This window comes from Bombina bombina, chromosome 5 (assembly GCF_027579735.1).
Source record: "Bombina bombina isolate aBomBom1 chromosome 5, aBomBom1.pri, whole genome shotgun sequence".
Taxonomy (NCBI): domain Eukaryota; kingdom Metazoa; phylum Chordata; class Amphibia; order Anura; family Bombinatoridae; genus Bombina; species Bombina bombina.
In genome coordinates, this window is record NC_069503.1 from 913,293,679 (window position 1) to 913,320,659 (window position 26,981).

At 42.1% G+C, this 26,981-nt stretch overlaps 1 protein-coding gene across 1 annotated transcript in view; it reads right to left on the bottom strand.

The window, feature by feature from the left end:
• GGH (gamma-glutamyl hydrolase) overlaps positions 1-26,981 on the bottom strand; it is a 122,470-nt gene that overhangs the window by 34,839 nt on the left and 60,650 nt on the right. The gene's annotated exons all lie outside the window — the stretch shown is intronic.

Sequence of the window (26,981 nt, forward strand, 5' to 3'; positions counted from 1 at the left end):
ACTACTAATTGCAGTTCATTTATATTTGTTCATGTTGTTTATGAAGGCAAGTTGGCAATGTTTTGGGTAAATCAGTCCTTTACTAAGATAATACATTTTTAGTTGGCCTAGGTTATAAAGTAACAGCTGTATGTGAAACAAAGTAATAAAATAAGTCAGCCATTGGTTTTCAGGCTCACATTCATATATTTGGCGTCTTATTGAACTGATGTAATTTGCAAGTCTGTAAAAGTTAAAGTGATGGTAAACCTTAAATAATCAAATGCCATATATTTAATCTTTACCATTAAAAATATATGTGCACCTTTTCTGTTTTTAATCCATCTGTTAAATTAGTGCATATAGCAATGTTTCTATTGCAATGTTATGCCGGCCCACTTGGATGAACTCAGCGTGTGTGTCATTTGACAATCTTGAAGTCCAGCCCCTTTAAAGCCCTTAGAAAGCCTATGTAGAGAGTGGATTTGACTGTTCTATACACAGTCCAGCCAAAAGAGGAAATGAAGGGGGGCGGAGGAACAGACAATACCAATTAGGATTATAAATCTTTTATTATAAAAAAACAGAATTTATGCTTACCTGATAAATTACTTTCTCCAACGGTGTGTCCGGTCCACGGCGTCATCCTTACTTGTGGGATATTCTCTTCCCCAACAGGAAATGGCAAAGAGTCCCAGCAAAGCTGGCCATATAGTCCCTCCTAGGCTCCGCCCACCCCAGTCATTCGACCGACGGACAGGAGGAAATATATATAGGAGAAACCATATGGTACCGTGGTGACTGTAGTTAGAGAAAATAATTCATCAGACCTGATTAAAAAACCAGGGCGGGCCGTGGACCGGACACACCGTTGGAGAAAGTAATTTATCAGGTAAGCATAAATTCTGTTTTCTCCAACATTGGTGTGTCCGGTCCACGGCGTCATCCTTACTTGTGGGAACCAATACCAAAGCTTTAGGACACGGATGAAGGGAGGGAGCAAATCAGGTTACCTAAACGGAAGGCACCACAGCTTGCAAAACCTTTCTCCCAAAAATAGCCTCCGAAGAAGCAAAAGTATCAAATTTGTAAAATTTGGCAAAAGTGTGCAGTGAAGACCAAGTCGCTGCCTTACATATCTGGTCAACAGAAGCCTCGTTCTTGAAGGCCCATGTGGAAGCCACAGCCCTAGTGGAGTGAGCTGTGATTCTTTCAGGAGGCTGCCGTCCGGCAGTCTCATAAGCCAATCGGATAATGCTCTTAAGCCAAAAGGAAAGAGAGGTAGCAGTCGCTTTTTGACCTCTCCTTTTACCAGAATAAACAACAAACAAGGAAGATGTTTGTCTGAAATCTTTAGTAGCCTCTAAATAGAACTTTAGAGCACGGACAACGTCCAAATTGTGTAACAAACGTTCCTTCTTTGAAACTGGATTCGGACACAAAGAAGGTACAACTATCTCCTGGTTAATATTTTTGTTAGAAACAACTTTCGGAAGAAAACCAGGCTTAGTACGCAAAACCACCTTATCTGCATGGAACACCAGATAGGGCGGGGAACACTGCAGAGCAGATAACTCTGAAACTCTTCTAGCAGAAGAAATAGCAACCAAAAACAAAACTTTCCAAGATAGTAACTTAATATCTATGGAATGTAAAGGTTCAAACGGAACCCCTTGAAGAACTGAAAGAACTAGATTTAGACTCCAGGGAGGAGTCAAAGGTCTGTAAACAGGCTTGATCCTAACCAGAGCCTGAACAAATGCTTAGAAGTTTTGATTTTCTGACCTCTGTCAGAAAAATCCTCATTTCTAAGGAATCTATTATTGTTCCCAAGAAGGGAACTCTTGTCGACGGGGACAGAGAACTTTTTTCTTTGTTCACCTTCCATCCGTGAGATCTGAGAAAGGCTAGGACGATGTCCGTATGAGCCTTTGCTTTTGACAGGGACGACGCTTGTATTAGGATGTCGTCCAAGTAAGGTACTACTGCAATGCCCCTTGGTCTTAGAACCGCTAGAAGGGACCCTAGTACCTTTGTGAAAATCCTTGGAGCAGTGGCTAATCCGAATGGAAGTGCCACAAACTGGTAATGCTTGTCCAGAAAAGCGAACCTTAGGAACTGATGATGTTCCTTGTGGATAGGAATATGTAGGTACGCATCCTTTAAATCCACGGTAGTCATAAATTGACTTTCCTGGATGGTGGGTAGGATCGTTCGAATAGTTTCCATTTTGAACGATGGTACCCTGAGAAATTTGTTTAGGATCTTCAAATCCAAAATTGGTCTGAATGTTTCCTCTTTTTTGGGAACTACGAACAGATTGGAATAAAATCCCATTCCTTGTTCTCTTATTGGAACTGGATGTATCACTCCCATCTTTAACAGGTCTTCTACACAATGTAAGAATGCCTGTCTCTTTATTTGGTTTGAGGATAAGTGAGACCTGTGGAACCTTCCCCTTGGGGGTAGTTCCTTGAATTCCAGGAGATAACCTTGAGAAACTATTTCTAGCGCCCAAGGATCCTGAACATCTCTTGCCCAAGCCTGAGCAAAGAGAGAGAGTCTGCCCCCCACTAGATCCGGTCCCGGATCGGGGGCTATCCCTTCATGCTGTTTTGGTAGCAGTGGTAGGCTTCTTGGCCTGCTTACCCTTGTTCCAGCCTTGCATTGGTTTCCAGGCTGGTTTGGGTTGTGAGGCATTACCCTCTTGCTTAGAGGATGCAGAATTAGAGGCTGGTCCGTTTCTGCGAAAGGGACGAAAATTAGGCTTATTCTTAGCCTTAAAAGACCTATCCTGTGGGAGGGCGTGGCCCTTTCCCCCAGTGATGTCTGAAATAATCTCTTTCAATTCTGGTCCAAATAATGTTTTACCTTTGAAAGAGATGTTAAGCAATTTTGTCTTGGAAGACACATCCGCTGACCAAGACTTTAGCCAAAGCGCTCTGCGCGCCACGATAGCAAACCCTGAATTTTTCGCCGCTAATCTAGCTAATTGCAAAGCGGCATCTAAAACAAAAGAGTTAGCCAATTTAAGTGCGTGAACTCTGTCCATAACCTCCTCATATGGAGTTTCTCTACTGAGCGACTTTTCTAGTTCCTCGAACCAGAAACACGCTGCCGTAGTGACAGGAACAATGCATGAAATTGGTTGTAGAAGGTAACCTTGCTGTACAAAAATCTTTTTAAGCAAACCTTCTAATTTCTTATCCATAGGATCTTTGAAAGCACAACTATCTTCGATAGGAATAGTAGTGCGTTTGTTTAAAGTAGAAACTGCCCCCTCGACCTTGGGGACTGTCTGCCATAAGTCCTTTCTGGGGTCGACTATAGGAAATAATTTCTTAAATATAGGGGGGGGAACAAAAGGTATGCCGGGCTTTTCCCACTCTTTATTTACTATGTCCGCCACCCGCTTGGGTATAGGAAAAGCGTCGGGGGGCACCGGAACCTCTAGGAACTTGTCCATCTTACATAATTTCTCTGGAATGACCAAGTTGTCACAATCATCCAGAGTAGATAACACCTCCTTAAGCAGTGCGCGGAGATGTTCTAATTTAAATTTAAATGTCACAACATCAGGTTCAGCTTGATGAGAAATTTTTCCTGAATCTGAGATTTCTCCATCAGACAAAACCTCCCTCATGGCCCCTTCAGATTGGTGTGAGGGTATGTCAGAACAATTATCATCAGCGCCCTCTTGCTCTTCAGTGTTTAAAACAGAGCAATCGCGCTTTCTCTGATAAGTAGGCATTTTGGATAAAAGATTTGCTATGGAGTTATCCATTACAGCCGTTAATTGTTGCATGGTAATAAGTATTGGCGCACTAGATGTACTAGGGGCCTCCTGTATGGGCAAAACTGGTGTAGACACAGGAGGGGATGATGTAGTATCATGTTTACTCCCCTCATTTGAGGAATCATCTTGGGCAATATCATTATCTGTGGCATTACTGTCCTTACTTTGTTTGGACGCTATGGCACAATTATCACATAAATTTAAATGGGGAGACACATTGGCTTTCATACATATAGAACATAGCTTATCTGAAGGTACAGACATGTTAAACAGGCTTAAACTTGTCAACAAAGCACAAAAAACGTTTTAAAATAAAACCGTTACTGTCTCTTTAAATTTCAAACAGAAAACACTTTATTACTGAATATGTGAAAAAGTATGAAGGAATTGTTCAAAAATTACCAAAATTTCACCACAGTGTCTTAAAGCATTAAAAGTATTGCACACCAAATTTCATAGCTTTAACCCTTAAAATAACGGAACCGGAGCCGTTTTTAAATTTAACCCCTATACAGTCCCAGCTATAGTCTTTGCTGAGACCCAACCAAGCCCAGAGGGGAATACGATACCAAATGACGCCTTCTAGAAGCTTTTTTAGTGATTCTTAGATCCTCACACATGCATCTGCATGCCCTGCTCTCCAAAAACAACTGCGCAGTAATGGCGCGAAAATGAGGCTCAGTCTATAACTAGAAAGGCCCCCAGACTAAAAAAGGTGTCCAACACAGTGCCTGCCGTTTTTTAAACGTTCCCCAAGATTATAAATGCCAATTGTTAGCTAGAATCTGAATAATATGCCCCAATAAAGCAATCGATTTAGCCCATAAAAATGTCTACCAGTTTTTTAGCCCTTTTTAAGCCCTTTATTCTTTTATGTTTGACTAAGAAAATGGCTTACCGGTCCCCATGAGGGGAAATGACAGCCTTCCAGCATTACTCAGTCTTGTTAGAAATATGGCTAGTCATACCTTAAGCAGAAAAGTCTGCTAACTGTTTCCCCCAACTGAAGTTACTTCATCTCAACAGTCCTATGTGGAAACAGCAATCGATTTTAGTTACTGTCTGCTAAAATCATCTTCCTCTTACAAACAGAAATCTTCATCCTTTTCTGTTTCAGAGTAAATAGTACATACCAGCACTATTTTAAAATAACAAACACTTGATAGAAGAATAAAAACTACATTAAAACACCAAAAAACTCTTAACCATCTCCGTGGAGATGTTGCCTGTGCAACGGCAAAGAGAATGACTGGGGTGGGCGGAGCCTAGGAGGGACTATATGGCCAGCTTTGCTGGGACTCTTTGCCATTTCCTGTTGGGGAAGAGAATATCCCACAAGTAAGGATGACGCCGTGGACCGGACACACCAATGTTGGAGAAATATAACATAATTTATGCTTACCTGATAAATTTATTTCTCTTGTAGTGTATCCAGTCCACGGATCATCCATTACTTATGGGATATTAACTCCTCCCCAACAGGAAGTGCAAGAGGATTCACCCAGCAGAGCTGCTATATAGCTCCTCCCCTAACTGCCATTACCAGTCATTCGACCGAAAACATGCAGAGAAAGGAAAACCATAGGGTACAGTGGTGACTGTAGTTTAATGGAAAAAGTACCTGCCTTAAAGTGACAGGGCGGGCCGTGGACTGGATACACTACAAGAGAAATAAATTTATCAGGTAAGCATAAATTATGTTTTCTCTTGTTAAGTGTATCCAGTCCACGGATCATCCATTACTTATGGGATACCAATACCAAAGCTAAAATACACGGATGACGGGAGGGACAGGCAGGCTCTTTATACGGAAGGAACCACTGCCTGAAGAACCTTTCTCCCAAAAACAGCCTCCGAAGAAGCAAAAGTGTCAAATTTGTAAAATTTGGAAAAAGTATGAAGAGAAGACCAAGTTGCAGCCTTGCAAATCTGTTCAACAGAAGCCTCATTCTTAAAGGCCCAAGTGGAAGCCACAGCTCTAGTAGAATGTGCTGTAATTCTTTCAGGAGGCTGCTGTCCAGCAGTCTCATAGGCTAACCGTATTATGCTACGAAGCCAAAAGGAGAGAGAGGTAGCCGAAGCTTTTTGACCTCTCCTCTGACCAGAATAAACGACAAACAGGGAAGACGTTTGTCGAAAATCCTTAGTTGCCTGTAGATAAAATTTCAGGGCACGGACTACATCTAGATTGTGTAGCAGACGTTCCTTTTTCGAAGAAGGATTAGGACACAAAGATGTAACCACAATCTCTTGATTGATATTCCTGTTAGTGACCACCTTAGGTAGGAACCCAGGTTTAGTACGCAGAACTACCTTGACTGAATGAAAAATCAGATAAGGAGAATCACAATGTAAGGCAGATAACTCAGAGACTCTTCGAGCCGAGGAAATCGCCATTAAAAACAGAACTTTCCAAGATAACAACTTGATATCAATGGAATGAAGGGGTTCAAACGGAACCCCCTGTAAAACATTAAGAACTAAGTTCAAACTCCATGGTGGAGCAACAGTTTTAAACACAGGCTTGATCCTAGCTAAAGCCTGACAAAAAGCTTGAACGTCCGGAACTTCTGACAGACGTTTGTGTAAAAGAATGGACAGAGCTGAAATCTGTCCCTTTAAGGAACTAGCGGATAAACCCTTTTCTAAACCTTCTTGTAGAAAAGACAATATCCTCTGAATCCTAACCTTACTCCATGAGTAACTCTTGGATTCGCACCAATATAAGTATTTGCGCCATATCTTATGGTAAATCTTTCTGGTAACAGGCTTCCTAGCCTGTATTAAGGTATCAATAACTGACTCAGAAAAACCACGTTTTGATAAAATCAAGCGTTCAATTTCCAAGCAGTCAGCTTCAGAGAAATTAGATTTTGATGTTTGAAGGGACACTGGATCAGAAGGTCCTGTTTCAGAGGTAGCGACCAAGGTGGACAGGATGACATGTCCACTAGATCTGCATACCAAGTCCTGCGTGGCCATGCAGGCGCTATTAGAATCACTGATGCTCTCTCCTGTTTGATTCTGGCAATCAATCGAGGAAGCATCGGGAAGGGTGGAAACACATAAGCCATCCCGAAGGTCCAAGGTGCTGTCAAAGCATCTATCAGAACTGCTCCCGGATCCCTGGATCTGGACCCGTAACGAGGAAGCTTGGCGTTCTGTCGAGACGCCATGAGATCTATCAACGTCGAAGTATTTGGGCAAAGACCTCCGGGTGAAGTTCCCACTCCCCCGGATGAAAAGTCTGACGACTTAAGAAATCCGCCTCCCAGTTCTCCACTCCCGGGATGTGGATTGCTGACAGGTGGCAAGAGTGAGACTCTGCCCAGCGAATTATCTTTGATACTTCCATCATTGCTAGGGAGCTTCTTGTCCCTCCCTGATGGTTGATGTAAGCTACAGTCGTGATGTTGTCCGACTGAAACCTGATGAACCCCCGAGTTGTTAACTGGGGCCAAGCCAGAAGGGCATTGAGAACTGCTCTCAATTCCAGAATGTTTATTGGTAGGAGACTCTCCTCCTGATTCCATTGTCCCTGAGCCTTCAGAGAATTCCAGACAGCGCCCCAACCTAGTAGGCTGGCGTCTGTTGTTACAATTGTCCAGTCCGGCCTGCTGAATGGCATCCCCCTGGACAGATGTGGCCGAGAAAGCCACCATAGAAGAGAATTTCTGGTCTCTTGATCCAGATTCAGAGTAGGGGACAAGTCTGAGTAATCCCCATTCCACTGACTTAGCATGCACAATTGCAGCGGTCTGAGATGTAGACGTGCAAAGGGTACTATGTCCATTGCTGCTACCATTAAGCCGATCACCTCCATGCATTGAGCTACTGACGGGTGTTGAATGGAATGAAGGACACGGCATGCATTTTGAAGCTTTGTTAACCTGTCTTCTGTCAGGTAAATCTTCATTTCTACAGAATCTATAAGAGTCCCCAAGAAGGGAACTCTTGTGAGTGGAAAGAGAGAACTCTTCTTTTCGTTCACCTTCCATCCATGCGACCTTAGAAATGCCAGTACTAACTCTGTATGAGACTTGGCAGTTTGAAAGCTTGAAGCTTGTATCAGAATGTCGTCTAGGTACGGAGCTACCGCAATTCCTCGCGGTCTTAGTACCGCCAGAAGAGCACCCAGAACCTTTGTGAAGATTCTCGGAGCCGTAGCCAATCCGAATGGAAGAGCTACAAACTGGTAATGCCTGTCTAGAAAGGCAAACCTTAGATACCAGTAATGATCTTTGTGAATCGGTATGTGAAGGTAAGCATCCTTTAAATCCACTGTGGTCATGTACTGACCCTTTTGGATCATGGGTAAAATTGTCCGAATAGTTTCCATTTTGAACGATGGAACTCTTAGGAATTTTTTTAGGATCTTTAAATCCAAGATTGGCCTGAAAGTTCCCTCTTTTTTGGGAACCACAAACAGATTTGAGTAAAACCCTTGTCCTTGTTCCGACCGCGGAACTGGATGGATCACTCCCATTAATAAAAGATCTTGTACGCAGCGTAGAAACGCCTCTTTCTTTATTTGGTTTGTTGACAACCTTGACAGATGAAATCTCCCTCTTGGGGGAGAGAATTTGAAGTCTAGAAGGTATCCCTGAGATATGATCTCTAACGCCCAGGGATCCTGGACATCTCTTGCCCAAGCCTGGGCGAAGAGAGAAAGTCTGCCCCCCACTAGATCCGTTCCCGGATCGGGGGCCCTTGATTCATGCTGTCTTAGGGGCAGCAGCAGGTTTCCTGGCCTGCTTGCCCTTGTTCCAGGACTGGTTAGGTCTCCAGCCTTGTCTGTAGCGAGCAACAGCTCCTTCCTGTTTTGGTGCAGAGGAAGTTGATGCTGCTCCTGCTTTGAAATTACGAAAGGAACGAAAATTAGACTGTCTAGCCTTAGGTTTGGCTTTGTCTTGAGGCAGGGCATGGCCTTTACCTCCTGTAATGTCAGCGATAATTTCTTTCAACCCGGGCCCGAATAAGGTCTGCCCTTTGAAAGGTATATTAAGCAATTTAGATTTAGAAGTAACGTCAGCTGACCAGGATTTTAGCCACAGTGCTCTGCGTGCCTGAATGGCGAATCCGGAATTCTTAGCCGTAAGTTTAGTTAAATGTACTACGGCATCTGAAATAAATGAGTTAGCTAACTTAAGGGCTTTAAGCTTGTGTGTAATCTCATCTAATGGAGCTGATTCAAGTGTCTCTTCCAGAGACTCAAACCAAAATGCTGCTGCAGCCGTGACAGGCGCAATGCATGCAAGAGGTTGCAATATAAAACCTTGTTGAACAAACATTTTCTTAAGGTAACCCTCTAACTTTTTATCCATTGGATCTGAAAAGGCACAGCTATCCTCCACCGGGATAGTGGTACGCTTAGCTAAAGTAGAAACTGCTCCCTCCACCTTAGGGACCGTTTGCCATAAGTCCCGTGTGGTGGCGTCTATTGGAAACATCTTTCTAAATATTGGAGGGGGTGAGAACGGCACACCGGGTCTATCCCACTCCTTAGTAACAATTTCAGTAAGTCTCTTAGGTATAGGAAAAACGTCCGTACTCGCCGGTACCGCAAAATATTTATCCAACCTACACATTTTCTCTGGTATTGCAACTGTGTTACAATCATTCAGAGCCGCTAACACCTCCCCTAGTAATACACTGAGGTTTTCCAGCTTAAATTTAAAATTTGAAATATCTGAATCCAGTTTGTTTGGATCAGAACCGTCACCCGCAGAATGAAGCTCTCCGTCCTCATGTTCTGCAAATTGTGACGCAGTGTCTGACATGGCCCTAATATTATCAGCGCACTCTGTTCTCACCCCAGAGTGATCACGCTTACCTCTTAGTTCTGGTAATTTAGCCAAAACTTCAGTCATAACAGTAGCCATATCCTGTAATGTGATTTGTAATGGCCGCCCAGATGTACTCGGCGCTACAATATCACGCACCTCCCGAGCGGGAGATGCAGGTACTGACACGTGAGGCGAGTTAGTCGGCATAACTCTCCCCTCGTTGTTTGGTGAAATATGTTCAATTTGTACAGATTGACTTTTATTTAAAGTAGCATCAATTAGGGCTGCAACTAACGATTATTTTCGTAATCGATTAATCGGCCGATTATTTTTTCGATTAATCGACTAATCGGATAAAAAGAGAATCAATAATAGTTTTCTATGTTTTAAATAAAATCCACATAATGAGTGTTACAAATATAAACTCCAGACTAAAACTTTACATTAACACAACTGTTTCTTCAATTTTTAAGCAGCAGAGCACAGCTTTATAATTAAACAAAACAAAACCACAAACTGTTTGAAAAGAGGTAGAACTAGAAAGTTAGACAATCACTGTTAATAACATTCTGTTATTCACTCTTTCAGAAACTTTGCATTGAAATGCAAAAATCTCAACATGTCCACATGCTTCTGGCTAAGGCTGGTTCTCTGTTTGCAGCTATATTTCCTGCAGCAGAGAAAAGGCTGTTGAGGTGTATAAGTAGGGTTTTGCCAATTTCACCAAAGTGGGATATTTATCTTTGTTAGCTCTTCACCAATGCTAAGTGTTTTCTACCTTGGCAAGGGGCCTCTCAATAAAGTAACCATTGACTTCATTCTAACATAAAAATATCTTGAATATCTATATGCAATGATAAATAACCAGCTATAAAGTTAGGGGAAATATCTAGTCTGCTCTAAAAATAACAAATATATACTTATAAAGGTTGAATCTGGTACATATTATCACAATTTATTAAAAATATAAAAAAACAAAAATAAAATCAAAAAGTGCTAAGGACTGTATATCAATAACAGGACAAAGCCTTGCACATTTATTTATACAGTACATATCATCAGCAATAGCAAGCAATACGCTAATAATTGTGCAAACAGATAATAGTGCACATCAATTTAAATAACTCCCATCAATCTAGGGGCTAGGTGTAAACAAGCTCAGCACTATATCATGAAAAGCATAGTTCCAAATCACCAGATTTAATATAAACAATCCAAATGATGACTATTATAGCTGGGTTGCACATAAACCAGGGGTAGTTGTAAACGTATACTGTCCTGAAAAAGTGAAAAGTAGACGTCTGTAGACGTCCTTTAGGCTAAGGACATAACCATAAAACAATAACATGTACAGGAGCTCATTGGAGTGAAGCAGCTGGTGTTGTGCACAGACCAACTAATTGCAAACCAACTAATCGATTAATCGATTATGAGATTCGTTGACAACTATTTTCATAATCGATTATTATCGATTATGACGATTAGTTGTTGCAGCTCTAGCATCAATACAGTTAGTACATAAATTTCTATTGGGCTCCACTTTGGCTTTAGCACATATAGCACAGATATCTTCCTCTGAATCAGACATGTTTAACACACTAGCAAATAAACTAGCAACTTGGAAATACTTTTCAAGTAATTTACTATAATATGAAAACGTACTGTGCCTATAAGAAGCACAGAAAAAGTTATGACAGTTGAAAATTAATAAACTGAAAAGTTATAGCATCAAATCTTTGTAAAAAACACAATTTTAGCAAAGGATTGCTCCCATTAGCAAAGGATAACTAACCCTGATAGCAGAAAATAAAATAAAATACAGAAATAAACATTTTTTTATCACAGTCAACTACAATCTCACAGCTCTGCTGTGAGTGATTACCTCCCTCAAAACAAGTTTTGAAGACCCCTGAGTTCTGTAGAGATGAACCGGATCATGCAGGGAAGACAATAAACTTCTGACTGAATTTTTTGATGCGTAGCAAAAGCACCAAAAAAGGCCCCTCCCCCTCACACATAACAGTGAGAGAGATCAGTAAACTGTCATAAATTAAATAAAACGACTGCCAAGTGGAAAAAAATAGTGCCCAAAACATTTTTTCACCCAGTACCTCAGAAAAACAGAATTTATGTTTACCTGATAAATTACTTTCTCCAACGGTGTGTCCGGTCCACGGCGTCATCCTTACTTGTGGGATATTCTCTTCCCCAACAGGAAATGGCAAAGAGCCCAGCAAAGCTGGTCACATGATCCCTCCTAGGCTCCGCCTTCCCCAGTCATTCGACCGACGTAAAGGAGGAATATTTGCATAGGAGAAATCATATGATACCGTGGTGACTGTAGTTAAAGAAAATAAATCATCAGACCTGATTAAAAAACCAGGGCGGGCCGTGGACCGGACACACCGTTGGAGAAAGTAATTTATCAGGTAAACATAAATTCTGTTTTCTCCAACATAGGTGTGTCCGGTCCACGGCGTCATCCTTACTTGTGGGAACCAATACCAAAGCTTTAGGACACGGATGATGGGAGGGAGCAAATCAGGTCACCTAGATGGAAGGCACCACGGTTTGCAAAACCTTTCTCCCAAAAATAGCCTCAGAAGAAGCAAAAGTATCAAATTTGTAAAAGTTGGTAAAAGTGTGCAGTAAAGACCAAGTCGCTGCCTTACATATCTGATCAACAGAAGCCTCGTTCTTAAAGGCCCATGTGGAAGCCACGGCCCTAGTGGAATGAGCTGTGATTCTTTCAGGAGGCTGCCGTCCGGCAGTCTCATAAGCCAATCTGATGATGCTTTTAAGCCAAAAAGATAGAGAGGTAGAAGTTACTTTTTGACCTCTCCTTTTACCAGAATAAACAACAAACAAGGAAGATGTTTGTCTGAATCCTTTGTAGCATCTAAATAGAATTTTAGAGCACGGACAACGTCCAAATTGTGTAACAAACGTTCCTTCTATGAAACTGGATTCGGACACAAAGAAGGTACAACTATCTCCTGGTTAATATTTTTGTTGGAAACAACCTTCGGAAGAAAACCAGGCTCAGTACGTAAAACCACCTTATCTGCATGGACCAGATAGGGCGGAGAACACTGCAGAGCAGATAACTCAGAAACTCTTCTAGCGGAAGAAATTGCAACCTAAAACAAAACTTTCCAAGATAATAATTTAATATCTACGGAATGTAAGGGTTCAAACGGAACCCCTTGAAGAACTGAAAGAACTAGATTAAGACTCCAGGGAAGAGTCAAAGGTCTGTAAACAGGCTTGATTCTAACCAGAGCCTGAACAAACGCTTAAACGTCTGGCACAGCTGCCAGCCTTTTGTGAAGTAAAACAGATAAAGCAGAGATCTGTCCCTTCAGAGAACTCGCAGAAAATCCTTTCTCCAAACCTTCTTGTAGAAAGGAAAGAATCTTAGGAATTTTTATCTTGTTCCATGGGAATCCTTTAGATTCACACCAACAGATATATTTTTTCCATATATTATGGTAAATTTTTCTAGTTACAGGCTTTCTAGCCTGAATAAGAGTATCTATTACAGAATCTGAAAACCCACGCTTTGATAAAATCAAGCGTTCAAACTCCAAGCAGTCAGTTGGAGGAAAACCAGATTCGGATGTTCGAATGGACCCTGAATAAGAAGGTCCTGTCTCAAAGGTAGCTTCCATGGTGGAGCCGATGACACATTCACCAGGTCTGCATACCAAGTCCTGCGTGGCCACACAGGAACTATCAAGGTCACCGAAGCCCTCTCCAGATTGATCCTGGCTACCAGCCTGGGAATGAGAGGAAACGGTGGGAATACATAAGCTAGGTTGAAGATCCAAGGTGCTACTATTGTATCCAATAGAGTCGCCTTGGGATCCCTGGATTTGGACCCGTAACAAGGGACCATGAAGTTCTGACGAGAGGCCATCAGAACCATGTCTGGAATGCCCCATAATTGAGTTATTTGGGCAAAGATTTCCAGATGGAGTTCCCACTCCCCCGGATGCTCCTCCATCGCCAGGGAACTCCTTGTTACCCCCTGATGGTTGATATATGTAACAGTCGTCATGATGTCTGATTGAAACCTTATGAATTTGGCCTTTGCTAGTCGAGGCCAAGCCTTGAGAGCATTGAATATCGCTCTCAGTTCCATTATGTTTATCGGGAGAAGAGAGTCTTCCCGAAACCATAGACCCTGAGTTTTCAGGGGTTCCCAGACCTACTCTGGTCTGCGGAAGCTCATTCCCTGAGACAGGTTGTCCAGGGTCAGCCACCAACGGAGTGAATCTCTGGTTATTTGATCTACTTGTATCGTCGGAGACAAGTCTGTATAATCCCCATTCCACTGTCTGAGCATACACAGGTGCAATGGTCTTAGATGAATTCGTGCAAAAGGAACTATGTCCATTGCCGCAACCATCAAACCTATTACTTCCATGGACTGCGCTATGGAAGGAAGAAGAACAGAATGAAGTACCTGACAAGAGCTTAGAAGTTTTGATTTTCTGGCCTCTGTCAGAAAAACCTTCATTTCTAAGGAAACTATTATTGTTCCCAAGAAGGGAACTCTTGTTGACGGGGACAGAGAACTTTTTTCTATGTTCACTTTCCACCTGTGAGATCTGAGAAAGGCTAGGACAATGTCCGTATGAGCCCTTGCTTTTGACAGAGACGACACTTGAATCAGGATGTCGTCCAAGTAAGGTACTACTGCAATGCCCCTTGGTCTTAGCACCGCTAGAAGGGACCCTAGTACCCTTGTGAAAATCCTTGGAGCAGTGGCTAATCAGAATGGAAGTGCCACAGGTAATGCTTGTCCAGAAAGGCGAACCTTAGGAACCGAAAATGTTCCTTGTGGATAGGAATACGTAGGTACGCATCCTTTAAGTCCACCGTGGTCATGAATTGACCTTCCTGGATGGTAGGAAGGATCGTTCGAATGGTTTCCATTTTGAATGATGAAACCCTTAGAAACTTGTTTAGAATCTTGAGATCTAAAATAGGTCTGAATGTTCCCTCTTTTTTGGGAATTATGAACAGGTTGGAGTAAAAACCCATCCCTTGTTCTCCTAATGGAACAGGATGAATCACTCCCATGCTTAACAGGTCTTCTACACAGTGTAAGAATGTCTGTTCGAAGATAATTGAGACCCGTGGAACCTTCCCCTTGGGGGTAGTTCCCTGAATTCCAGGAGATAACCTTGAGAAACTATTTCTATCGCCCAAGGATCCTGAACATCTCTTGCCCCAGCCTGAGCAAAGAGAGAAAGTCTGCCCCCCACCAGATCCTTCCCAGATCGGGGGCCAACACTTCATGCTGTTTTGGTAGCAGTGGCAGGTGACTTGGCCTGCTTACCCTTGTTCCAGCCTTGCATCGGCCTCCAGGCTGGCTTGGTTTGAGAAGTATTACCCTCTTGCTTAGAGGGTGTAGAATTTGAGGCTGGTCCGTTTCTGCGAAAGGGACGAAAATTTGGCTTCTTTTTAGCCTTAAAAGACCTATCCAGAGGAAGGGCGTGGCCCTTTCCCCCAGTGATGTCTGAAATAATCTCTTTCAAGTCAGGACCAAACAGTGTTTTACCCTTGAAAGGGATGTTAAGCAAAAGCGCTCTGCGCGCCACGATAGCAAACCCTGAATTATTCGCCGCTAATCTAGCTAATTGCAAAGCGGCATCTAAAATAATAAAGAGTTAGCCAATTTAAGAGCTTGAACTCTGTCCAAAACCTCCTTGTACGAAGATTCTTTATTGAGCGACTTTTCTAGTTCTTTGAACCAGAAACACGCAGCTGTAGTGACAGGAACAATGCATGAAATTGGTTGTAGAAGGTAACCTTGCTGAACAAACATCTTTTTAAGCAAACCCTCTAACCTTTAATCCATAGGATCTTGAAAGCACAACTATCTTCTATAGGAATAGAAGTGCGTTTGTTTAGAGTAGAAACCGCCCCCTCGACCTTGGGGACTGTATGCTATAAGTCCTTTCTGGGGTCGACTATAGGAACTAATTTCTTAAATATAGGGGGAGGACAAAAGGTATGCCGGGCCTTTCCCACTCCTTATTTACTATGTCCGCCACCCGCTTGGGTATAGGAAAAACATCGGGGGGCACCGGAACCTCTAGGAACTTGTCCATCTTACCTAATTTCTCTGGAATGACCAAATTGTCACAATCATCCAGAGTAGATAATACCTCCTTAAGTAGTGCGTGGAGATGTTGAAATTTAAATTTAAAAGTTACAATATCAGGTTCTGCTTGTTGAGAAATTTTCCCTGAATCTGAAATTTCTCCCTCAGACAAAACCTCCCTCCTGGCCCCTTCAGATAGGTGTGAGGGTATGTCAGAACAGATATCATCAGCGTCCTCTTGCTCTTCAGTGTTTAAAACAGAGCAATCACGCTTTCTCTGATAAGTAGGCATTTTGGAAAAAATGCATGCAATAGAATTATCCATTACAGCCATTAATTGTTGTATGGTAATAAGTATTGGCGCGCTAGATGTACTAGGGGCCTCCTGTGTGGGCAAAACTGGTGTAGACACAGAAGGGGATGATGCAGTACCATGCTTACTCCCCTCATTAGAGGAATCATCTTGGGCAATATCATATCTATGGCATTATTATCCCTACTTTGTTTGGACATTATGACACAAATATATCACATATATTTAAATGGGGAGACACATTGGCTTTCATACATATAGAACATCGTTATCTGATGGTTCAGACATGTTAAACAGGCTTAAACTTGTCAACAAAGCACAAAAAACGTTTTACAATAAAACCGTTACTGTCCCTTTAAATTTCTGAACTGAACACACTTTATTACTGAATATGTGAAAAAGTATGAAGGAATTGTTCAAATTTCACCAAAATTTCACCACAGTAACATAAAGCCTTAAAAGTATTGCACACCAAATTTGAAAGCTTTAACCCTTAAAATAACGGAACCGGAGCCGTTTTTACATTTAACCCCTATACAGTCCCAGGTATCTGCTATGCTGAGACCCAACCAAGCCCAGAGGGGAATACGATACCAAATGATGCCTTCTATAAGCTTTTTCAGTGGATCTTAGCTCCTCACACATGCATCTGCATGCCATGCTTTCCAAAAACAACTGCGCATTAGAGGCGCGAAAATGAGGCTCTGTCTATGACTAGAAAAGGCCCCCAGTGAAAAAGGTGTCCAATACAGTGCCTGCCGTTTTTATTAAAACAATCCCCAAGATTTAACAACTATTAAAAGTAATAATCTGCCAAATATACTTAGTAAAGTAATCGTTTTAGCCCAGAAAAATGTCTACCAGTTTTTTAAGCCCTAATGAAGCCCTTTATTCTTTTACTTAAACTTAAGAAAATGGCTTACCGGTTCCCATAGGGAAAATGACAGCTTCCAGCATTACCGAGTCTTGTTAGAAATGTGTCATACCTCAAGCAGCAAAAGTCTGCTCACTGTTTCCCCCAACTGAAGTTAATTCCTCTCAACAGTCCTGTGTGGAAACAGCCATCGATTTTAGTAACGGTTGCTAAAATCATTTTCCTCTTACAAACAGAAATCTTCATCTCTTTCCTGTTTCAGAGTAAATAGTACATACCAGCACTATTTTAAAATAACAAACTCTTGATTGAAGAATAAAAACTACATTTAAACACCAAAAAACTCTAAGCCATCTCCGTGGAGATGTTGCCTGTACAACGGCAAAGAGAATGACTGGGGAAGGCGGAGCCTAGGAGGGATCATGTGACCAGCTTTGCTGGGCTCTTTGCCATTTCCTGTTGGGGAAGAGAATATCCCACAAGTAAGGATGACGCCGTGGACCGGACACACCTATGTTGGAGAAATTAAACGATTTTACATGCCAGCAAAAAACGTTTAACATTAATAAATTGAGTGTTATTAAAAAGCCTGTTGCTAGTCCCTGCAAATTAGGCTAAGTTTTATGCATACAGTATAATTCCAGTGAAGTGCCATTCCCCAGAATACTGAAGTGTAAAATATACATACATGACAGCCTGATACCAGTTGCTGCTACTGCATTTAAGGCTGAGTTTACATTATATCGGTATGGCAGAATTTTCTCATCAATTCCATTGTCAGAAAATAATAAGCTGCTACATACCTCTTGCAGATTAATCTGCCCGCTGTCCCCTGATCTGAAGTTTACCTCTCCTCAGATGGCCGAGAAACAGCAATATGATCTTAACTACTCCGGCTAAAATCATAGAAAAACTCAGGTAGATTCTTCTTCAAATTCTACCAGAGAAGGAATAACACACTCCGGTGCTATTATAAAATAACAAACTTTTGATTGAAGGTATGAAACTAAGTATAATCACCACAGTCCTCTCACACATCCTATCTATTCGTTGGGTGCAAGAGAATGACTGGTAATGGCAGTTAGGGGAGGAGCTATATAGCAGCTCTGCTGGGTGAATCCTCTTGCACTTCCTGTTGGGGAGGAGTTAATATCCCATAAGTAATGGATGATCCGTGGACTGGATACACTTAACAAGAGAAATATACTTTTTTTTAAATAAATATGTGGTTTTACTTGCAGACTAATATTTTTTTTTATTGCAACATTCTAATAGTCTGAAGTTTACCATCACTTTAAAGATTAATTAAATGGCATACTGCAGTTACTCTGAGTTCAACAAATAGTAGAGAGAATAGCTGAGCAGAAATAGGGGACTAAAATTAAAAGGACATTACATTTAAAATGTAATCTTCCATAACCTGTTTAAAGAAAATAAATATACCCTGCAGTATATATATATATTTTTTTTTTTTTTTTTTTTATTTGCCTGCTGAGTTTTTTTTTAAAAATATCTATTAAAATTGTGCTTGTTTCGCCCTGTCACAGAAATGAAATACCTCCATCATAATTAAAGGGGCAGTAAACATTTTGAGGTGTTGTTAAAAATTGTTAGCAATATAATTGTATAACATATTCGGCTCAGTTTTCATGATAGGTTTGGGAATCTCAAAATTCAAGGAATGCCCTGCCCTCTACTGCACATGAGGCACATATTGTAGTCTTGCCAAAGCCCAATTAGTCCACTGAGCTCACACAAAACTACAGCCCAATATCTTTCCTAAATTTGTATATTAAAATATTTGCAAAGATCATAGCTAACCGTTTGAAAAAAATTCTCACGACACTTATTCACAGAGATTAATCAAGTTGATTTCGTACCTCAAAGTGAAGCGAAGGATAACACCGTAAAAGCCTTGCATATTATTGCTTTCAGCTGATGCTGAAAAAGCCTTTGACAGGTTTATCCAGCAGTTTTTGCAGGCAACCCTTCGGGCGAGGGCTTTGGTGACTACTCTCACTAGATACCTGAATGCCTGACAAAGGGACCTTAGTGTCCTGAAAGCATGTAATTGTATCCACTATTAGTTAAATATTAAAGGTATTAGCTGTACATTGCTTTTGTTATTTTCTTACAAAAGGATTTTTTTTTCTTTTAACTAAATCTGATTTAAAAAAAAAACAAAAAAATACTTTGCTAAAATAATGACCGTAGATAGCCGTGTCTACTCTAGTACCAACTCCTGATTGGCTCTTCCAAATAAGGCAAGTGGTGGGTGTAGCTTGGCCACTAAAAACAATTCCTGCAAACAAGATGATAATGCATTCAAAATATTTTCCAACTCACTCACTATGTTAATTGATTGTAATACAGCAAACATATCTTCTAATTACAGGATGTCTATTGTCCCTTTAATTATGGTGAAATGTTGCCGAACACATTCTACACAGTGACTGCTTATATCTGAGAACACTCTCGTTTACATTTGTCCTTAACTGACCAAAGCAACGGAGACCAGGAAAACCAATTAAAACCAGACTTTTTAATAGGTATATCATTGAACTACTAATTAGTAAAAAAAACTTGAAAGTTCTACTAACAAAATGACAATATTATAGAAATATTTGGCTTGTTTACAGGTCTTTGCAATGGAGTTCATAATTGTTGATATGTACTGAACTTTTATAAAAAAAAAGGCCCTTTAAAGGGATACTAAAACCAATTTTTTTTTTCCATGGTTCAGATAGAGCATGCAATTTTAAGCAACTTTCTCATTTACTCCTATTATTAATTTGTCTTTGTTCTCTTGCTATCTTTATTTGAAAAAGCAGAAATCTAAGCTCATTTTTGGTTCAGCACCCTGGATAGTGCTTGCTGATTGGTAGCACCAATCAACAAGTACAACCCAGGTACTGAACCAAAAATGGGCCGGCACCTAAGCTTTAGATTACCAAGAGAACAAAGAAAAAATGATAATAGGAGTAAATTAGAAAGTTGCTTAAAATTGCATGCTCTATCTGAATCATGTCAGAAAAAAAACATAATTTATGCTTACCTGATAAATTTATTTCTCTTGTAGTGTATCCAGTCCACGGATCATCCATTACTTGTGGGATATTCTCCTTCCCAACAGGAAGTTGCAAGAGGATCACCCACAGCAGAGCTGCTATATAGCTCCTCCCCTCACTGCCATATCCAGTCATTCGACCGAAACAAGACGAGAAAGGAGAAACCATAGGGTGCAGTGGTGACTGTAGTTTAATTAAAATTTAGACCTGCCTTAAAAGGACAGGGCGGGCCGTGGACTGGATACACTACAAGAGAAATAAATTTATCAGGTAAGCATAAATTATGTTTTCTCTTGTTAAGTGTATCCAGTCCACGGATCATCCATTACTTGTGGGATACCAATACCAAAGCTAAAGTACACTGATGAAGGGAGGGACAAGGCAGGAACTTAAACAGAAGGAACCACTGCCTGTAGAACCTTTCTCCCAAAAACAGCCTCCGAAGAAGCAAAAGTGTCAAATTTGTAAAATTTTGAAAAGGTGTGAAGCGAAGACCAAGTCGCAGCCTTGCAAATCTGTTCAACAGAGGCCTCATTTTTAAAGGCCCAGGTGGAAGCCACAGCTCTAGTAGAATGAGCTGTAATCCTTTCAGGGTGCTGCTGTCCAGCAGTCTCATAGGCTAAGCGTATTATGCTCCGAAGCCAAAAGGAGAGAGAGGTTGCCGAAACTTTTTGACCTCTCCTCTGTCCAGACTAAACGACAAACAGGGCAGATGTTTGACGAAAATCTTTAGTAGCCTGTAAGTAAAACTTCAAGGCACGGACTACGTCCAGATTATGCAAAAGACGTTCCTTCTTTGAAGAAGGATTAGGACACAATGATGGAACAACAATCTCTTGATTGATATTCCTGTTAGAAACCACCTTAGGTAAAAACCCAGGTTTGGTACGCAGAACTACCTTGTCTGAATGAAAAATCAGATAAGGAGAATCACAATGTAAGGCAGATAACTCAGAGACTCTTCGAGCCGAGGAAATAGCCATCAAAAACAGAACTTTCCAAGATAAAAGTTTAATATCAATGGAATGAAGGGGTTCAAACGGAACTCCCTGAAGAACTTTAAGAACCAAGTTTAAGCTCCACGGGGGAGCAACAGTTTTAAACACAGGCTTAATCCTAACCAAAGCCTGACAAAATGCCTGGACGTCTGGAACTTCTGCCAGACGCTTGTGCAAAAGAATAGACAGAGCAGAGATCTGTCCTTTTAAAGAACTAGCTGATAAGCCTTTGTCCAAACCCTCTTGGAGAAAGGACAATATCCTAGGAATCCTAACCTTACTCCATGAGTAACTCTTGGATTCACACCAATAAAGATATTTACGCCATATCTTATGGTAGATTTTCCTGGTGACAGGCTTCCGAGGCTGTATTAAGGTATCAATGACTGACTCGGAGAAGCCACGCCTTGATAGAATCAAGCGTTCAATCTCCATACAGTCAGTCTCAGAGAAATTAGATTTGGATGATTGAAAGGACCTTGTATTAGAAGGTCCTGCCTCAGAGGCAGAGTCCATGGTGGAAGAGATGACATGTCCACTAGGTCTGCATACCAGGTCCTGCGTGGCCACGCAGGCGCTATCAGAATCACCGATGCTCTCTCCTGTTTGATTTTGGCAATCAGTCGAGGGAGCAGAGGAAACGGTGGAAACACATAGGTCAGGTTGAAGAACCAAGGAGCTGCTAGAGCATCTATCAGCGTTGCTCCCGGGTCCCTGGACCTGGATCCGTAACAAGGAAGCTTGGCGTTCTGGCGAGACGCCATGAGATCCAGTTCTGGTTTGCCCCAACGATGGACCAGTTGAGCAAACACCTCCGGATGGAGTTCCCACTCCCCCGAATGAAAAGTCTGACGACTTAGAAAATCCGCCTCCCAGTTCTCTACGCCTGGGATGTGGATCGCTGACAGGTGGCAAGAGTGAGACTCTGCCCAGCGAATTATCTTTGATACTTCTAACATCGCTAGGGAACTCCTGGTTCCCCCTTGATGGTTGATGTAAGCCACAGTCGTGATGTTGTCCGACTGAAATTTGATGAACCTCAGTGTTGCTAACTGATGCCAAGCTAGAAGAGCCTTGAATATTGCTCTTAACTCCAGAATATTTATTGGGAGGAGTTTCTCCTCCTGAGTCCACGATTCCTGAGCCTTCAGGGAGTTCCAGACTGCGCCCCAACCTAGAAGGCTGGCATCTGTTGTTACAATCGTCCAATCTGGCCTGCGAAAGGTCATACCCTTGGACAGATGGACCCGAGAAAGCCACCATAGAAGAGAATCTCTGGTCTCTTGATCCAGATCTAGTAGAGGGGACAAATCTGAGTAATCCCCATTCCACTGACTTAGCATGCATAATTGCAGCGGTCTGAGATGCAGGCGCGCAAATGGCACTATGTCCATTGCCGCTACCATTAAGCCGATTACTTCCATGCACTGAGCCACTGACGGGCGTGGAATGGAATGAAGGACACGGCAAGCATTTAGAAGTTTTGATAACCTGGACTCCGTCAGGTAAATTTTCATCTCTACAGAATCTATAAGAGTCCCTAGGAAGGAGACTCTTGTGAGTGGTGATAGAGAACTCTTTTCCACGTTCACTTTCCACCCATGCGACCTCAGAAATGCCAGAACTATCTCTGTATGAGACTTGGCAATTTGAAAGCTTGACGCCTGTATCAGGATGTCGTCTAGATACGGAGCCACCGCTATGGCTCGCGGTCTTAGAACCGCCAGAAGTGAGCCCAGAACCTTTGTAAAAATTCTCGGGGCAGTGGCCAACCCGAAAGGAAGAGCTACAAATTGGTAATGCCTGTCTAGAAAGGCAAACCTTAGGAACCGATGACGATCTTTGTGAATCGGTATGTGAAGGTAGGCATCCTTTAAGTCCACTGTGGTCATGTACTGACCCTCTTGGATCATGGGTAGGATGGTCCGAATAGTTTCCATTTTGAATGATGGAACTCTGAGGAATTTGTTTAAGATCTTTAGATCCAAGATTGGTCTGAAGGTTCCCTCTTTCTTGGGAACCACAAACAGATTTGAATAAAATCCCTGTCCTTGTTCCGTCCGCGGAACTGGATGGATCACTCCCATTACTAGGAGGTCTTGCACACAGCTTAGGAATGCCTCTTTCTTTATCTGGTTTGCTGATAACCTTGAAAGATGAAATCTCCCTTGTGGAGGAGAAGCTTTGAAGTCCAGAAGATATCCCTGAGATATGATCTCCAACGCTCAGGGATCCTGAACATCTCTTGCCCACGCCTGGGCGAAGAGAGAAAGTCTGCCCCCCACTAGATCCGTTTCCGGATAGGGGGCCGTTCCTTCATGCTGTCTTGGGGACAGCAGCAGGCTTTCTGGCCTGCTTGCCCTTGTTCCAGGACTGGTTAGGTTTCCAGGCCTGTCTGGAATGAGCAACAGTTCCCTCTTGTTTTGAAGCGGAGGAAGTTGATGCTGCTCCTGCCTTGAAATTTCGAAAGGCATGAAAATTAGACTGTTTGGCCTTTGATTTGGCCCTGTCCTGAGGAAGGGTATGACCCTTGCCTCCAGTAATGTCAGCAATAATTTCCTTCAAGCCAGGCCCGAATAAGGTCTGCCCCTTGAAAGGAATGTTGAGTAATTTAGACTTTGAAGTCACGTCAGCTGACCAGGATTTAAGCCATAGCGCCCTACGCGCCTGGATGGCGAATCCGGAATTCTTAGCCGTTAGTTTAGTCAAATGAACAATGGCATCAGAAACAAATGAGTTAGCTAGCTTAAGCGTTCTAAGCTTGTCAATAATTTCATTCAATGGAGCTGTCTGGATGGCCTCTTCCAGGGCCTCAAACCAGAATGCCGCCACAGCAGTGACAGGCGCAATGCATGCAAGGGGCTGTAAAATAAAACCTTGTTGAATAAACATTTTCTTAAGGTAACCCTCCAATTTTTTATCCATTGGATCTGAAAAAGCACAACTGTCCTCAACCGGGATAGTGGTACGCTTTGCTAAAGTAGAAACTGCTCCCTCCACCTTAGGGACCGTCTGCCATAAGTCCCGTGTAGTGGCGTCTATTGGAAACATTTTTCTAAATATAGGAGGTGGGGAAAAGGGCACACCGGGTCTATCCCACTCCTTGCTAATAATTTCTGTAAGCCTTTTAGGTATAGGAAAAACGTCAGTACACACCGGCACCGCATAGTATCTATCCAGCCTTCACAATTTCTCTGGAATTGCAACTGTGTTACAGTCATTCAGAGCAGCTAATACCTCCCCAAGCAATACACTGAGGTTCTCAAGCTTAAATTTAAAATTAGAAATCTCTGAATCAGGTTTCCCCGAGTCAGAGATGTCACCCACAGACTGAAGCTCTCCGTCCTCATGTTCTGCATACGGTGACGCAGTATCAGACATGGCTCTAACAGCATTTGCGCGCTCTGTATCTCTCCTAACCCCAGAGCTATCGCGCTTGCCTCTTAATTCAGGCAATCTAGATAATACCTCTGACAGGGTATTATTCATGATTGCAGCCATGCCCTGCAAGGTAATCGCTATGGGCGTCCCTGATGTAATTGGCGCCATATTAGCATGCGTCCCCTGAGCGGGAGGCGAAGGGTCTGACACGTGGGGAGAGTTAGTCGGCATAACTTCCCCCTCGACAGAACCCTCTGGTGATAATTCTTTTATAGATAAAGACTGATCTTTACTGTTTAAGGTGAAATCAATACATTTAGTACACATTCTCCTATGGGGCTCCACCATGGCTTTCAAACATAATGAACAAGTAGGTTCCTCTGTGTCAGACATGTTTAAACAGACTAGCAATGAGACTAGCAAGCTTGGAAAACACTTTAAAACAAGTTTACAAGCAATATAAAAAAACGTTACTGCGCCTTTAAGAAACACAAATTTTGAAATAACAGTGAAAAAATGCAGTTACACTAACGAAATTTTTACAGTGTATGTAATAAGTTAGCAGAGCATTGCACCCACTTGCAAATGGATGATTAACCCCTTAATACCAAAAACGGAATAACAAATGACAAAAACGTTTTTTAAACAGTCACAACAACTGCCACAGCTCTACTGTGGCTTTTTACCTCCCTCAATACGACTTTTGAAGCCTTTTGAGCCCTTCAGAGAAGTCCTGGATCATGCAGGAAGAAGCTGGATGTCTGTGTCTGTAATTTTTGCTGTGCAAAAAAAAACACTAAAATAGGCCCCTCCCACTCATATTACAACAGTGGGAAGCCTCAGGGAACTGTTTCTAGGCAAAATTCAAGCCAGCCATGTGGAAAAAACTAGGCCCCAATAAGTTTTATCACCAAACATATGTAAAAAACGATTAAACATGCCAGAAACGTTTTACAATACACTTTTATAAGAGTATGTATCTCTATTAATAAGCCTGATACCAGTCGCTATCACTGCATTTAAGGCTTTACTTACATTACTTCGGTATCAGCAGCATTTTCTAGCAAATTCCATCCCTAGAAAAATATTAACTGCACATACCTTATTGCAGGAAAACCTGCACGCTATTCCCCCTCTGAATTTACCTCACTCCTCAGAATATGTGAGAACAGCAAAGGATCTTAGTTACTTCTGCTAAGATCATAGAAAACGCAGGCAGATTCTTCTTCTAAATACTGCCTGAGATAAACAGTACACTCCGGTACCATTTAAAAATAACAAACTTTTGATTGAAGAAATAAACTAAGTATAAAACACCACAGTCCTCTTACGACCTCCATCTTAGTTGAGAGTTGCAAGAGAATGACTGGATATGGCAGTGAGGGGAGGAGCTATATAGCAGCTCTGCTGTGGGTGATCCTCTTGCAACTTCCTGTTGGGAAGGAGAATATCCCACAAGTAATGGATGATCCGTGGACTGGATACACTACAAGAGAAAATAAAATTATGCTTACCTGATAATTTCATTTCCGTTATGGGAAGTAGAGTCCACGGCTTCATTCATTACAGTACTTGTGGGAATTCAGAACCTGGCCACCAGGAGGAGGCAAAGACACCCCAGCCAAAAGCTTAAATACCTCCCCCACTCCCCTCATCCCCCAGTCATTCTGCTGAGGGAACAAGGAACAGGAGAAATATCAGGGTATAAATGGTGCCAGAAGAACAAAACTAAATTTAGGTCCGCCTACCGGAGAAATGGGCAGGAGCCGTGGAGTCTCCTCCCCACGATGGAAATGAAATTATCAAGTAAGTATAATTTATGGTTTCCATCTATAGGGGAGGAGAGTCCACAGCTTCATTCATTACTTGTGGGAAACAAATACCCAAGCTCTAGAGGACACTGAATGAAAAAACGGGAGGGGGGGGGAAACAAGGAGGCGGACCCTATCCTGAGGGCACCACAGCCTGCAAAACCTTTCTCCCAAAAACTGCTTCTGACAAAGCAAAAACGTGAAATTTGTAAAACTTTGTAAAAGTATGTAAGGAGGACCAGGTAGCCACCTTACAAATCTGCTCCATAGAGGCCTCATTCTTGAAGGCCCAAGAAGCCACAGCTCTAGTTGAATGAGCCGTGATCCTCTGAGGAGGCTTATGTCCCGCCGTCTCGTAGGCCAAGTGAATCATTCTCCTCAACCAAAAGGACAAAGAAGTTGAAGAGGCTCTCTGCCCCTTGCGTTTCCCTGAATAAACTACAAAAAAAGTTGTAGACTGCCTGAAATCCTTTGTAGCCTGAAGCTAAAACTTCAAGGCTCGAACAGCATCCAATTTATGAAGTAACCTCTCCTTAGAGGAAAAAGGGTTAGGACACAAGGAAGGAACAACTATTTCTGATTGAAGTTACGGTTAGACACAACCTTGGGAAGAAATCCCAAACCAGTGCAAAGAACAGCCTTATCAGTGTGAAAAAACAGATAAGGAGGCTCAAATTGCAAGGCCGCCAACTCAGATTCTCTGCGTGCTGATGCAATAGCCTACAGGAAGAGGACTTTCCAAGAAAGAATCTTGATGTCAATATAGTGCATAGGTTCAAACGGAACCCTCTGCAACACCTTAAGAACCAAGTTCAAGCTCCAGGGTGGAGCAGAATGTCTAAAGACAGGCCTGATTCTAG